The sequence below is a fragment of the Echiichthys vipera genome (assembly GCF_963691815.1).
Source record: "Echiichthys vipera genome assembly, chromosome: 13".
Classification (NCBI taxonomy): domain Eukaryota; kingdom Metazoa; phylum Chordata; class Actinopteri; order Perciformes; family Trachinidae; genus Echiichthys; species Echiichthys vipera.
The window spans coordinates 28789464-28791825 of NC_139838.1; positions in this window are offsets into that span (position 1 = coordinate 28789464).

Sequence of the window (2362 nt, forward strand, 5' to 3'; positions counted from 1 at the left end):
TTTTATTTCTTACGCTGGAACTTTTTACCTGTTCGTTCTATTTTAGCTTGTTTTTATCGTCTTTAATTAACTACTTTTTGTTTTTAGTGTTTTCAGAACAAAAGTCGTAGAGTTTTTTAACTAAAAATCGTAGAATTTTGAGACTCAAAGTCGCAGTTTTTCAAGACTAAAAGTCGTAGAATTTCGAGACTAAAAGTCGCAGTTTTTTCAGACTAAAAGTCGTAGAATTTCGAGACTAAAAGTCGCAGTTTTTCAAGACTAAAAATCGTAGAATTTTCAGACTAAAAATCGCAGTTTTTTCAGACTAAAAATCGTAGAATTCCGAGACTAAAAGTCGCAGTTTTTTCAGACTAAAGTCGTAGTATTTTCAGAATAAAAGTTGTACTATTTTCAGACTAAAGTCGTAGTATTTTCAGAATAAAAGTGGTAGTATTTTCAGAATAAAAGTCGTAATATTTTCAGACTAAAGTCGTAGTGTTTCAGACTAAAGTCGTCGTATTTTCAGAATTAAAGTGGTAGTATTTTCAGAATAAAAGTGGTATTATTTTCAGAATAAAAGTCGTAGTTTTGTTCCTTCATGTGCTGAGAAAATTCTCCTTCTGAAGAGAAATAACGTCTTTAAAAACATTTTTTACGGATCCGTGTTTCAAATATCGAACACGTCGCACTGATGCAGACTCAAAGATCCAACAGGAAGTGAAGGTTCCTCCTTCACTTCCTGTTGGATATTTGAATTCGTGCAGAAACGTAAACATAAATAACAGAAGGAACATTATTAAACTGTCACTTTAGGTCCTTTCAGCTGAGAACACTCTTGTTTCTGATGCACTTTGACTCAGTCGAGCGTTTCAGGGGCTTTTACTTGAGTGCAGGACGTGAACGCTTCCTCCACCTCCGTCACAGGGACACAGTCTGCAGCAGCCCCCCCCTCCTCCTCCTCCTCCTCCTCCTCCTCCTCCTCCTCGGCCCCCGCCGCGCCCCCGCCCAGCTCCACCGCGTCCGCCTCCTCGCCAAGGTCAGTGCCGTACAACAGGTCCTCCAGGGCGCGCTCCTCCGCAGACATCATGATTGTCCTGAGGTGGAGGAGGAAACAACCACTCCATAATCACGCTGCTCGTTAGGGAACTCACTTAACGGTCTATTAATAAACATGCAGACACTTTGTTCCTGTGAATGGAAACGCTGCATTCATTATGAGTTTTATCTTTTATTTCCTGTTTATCGTTTATTTATTTATCTACGGGATAAATTAATAAATGAATTAATGTCTGTTATGAAACATGATGATGTCACTGTGAACTTGACCTTTGACCTTTGTTATTATATCTTTGTTTTAATACTTTTTAATTTATTTTGTTTGATGTTTTTTGTGAAATCACATGATTATGAATTCTTGAGCTGTGGCCAAAAATGTGTTTATTATTATTATTATTTTTTATTTTAAATTGAATTTAATATTTTTTATTTGTTTTAATAAAATTATTAAATCTTATTTAGCTTTTTATTATTTATTTATTTTTCCTTTTATTTATTTATTTATTTAGTGTTAATTTATCTTTAATAATCTTTAGTGTGAATTTATTTTTAATATTTATTTATATTTATATTTTTCACATTTTACGGCGTTTGGAAAAATACGTTTTTCTGTTTCAATTAAATTCTTTTATTTTTTATTAGCTGTGTATTAAATTGTATTAAATTGTATTTTATTTAGTGTTCATTTATTTTTAATATTTATTTTTTAATAATATTATTTATTCTTATTTAGCTGTGTATTATTTATTTATTTTTCCTTTTATATATTTTATTTAATTTAGTGTTCATTTATTTTTAATATTTATTCTTTTCACATTTTATGGCATTTTAATTTATTTGGTAAAATTAATATTTCTGTTTCAATTAAATTCTTTATTCTTTATTAGCTGTGTATTATTCATTTATTTTTTATATTATTTTTGGTTCATTAAATGGTATAAAAATGTATTTATCAAGCCATGTACCTCTATTTAATTATTTTTAAATGTATTAATTTATTCTTAATATTATTTTAACGGTTTATTCACAGTCATACGGACATTTATTTATTTATTTATGTGTTTTATTGCAGGTTCCTCCATAAAAGAACCAGCTTCTTTACGTTATATTTGGGGTTTTGGTTAAAAATGAATATTCCTGTTTTATTTATTAATTTCCCTTTGCATTAATCCTTCTGTCTGTTTACTTCCTGTTATCATTTTCACTTTTATTCATTTATTTAAATGTATTTATTTATGTTTCATATTATTTTTGGTTCATTAAATGTATTTACCAAGCTGTGTATCTTTATTTTATTTATTTCAAATGCATTCATTTATTCTAAATG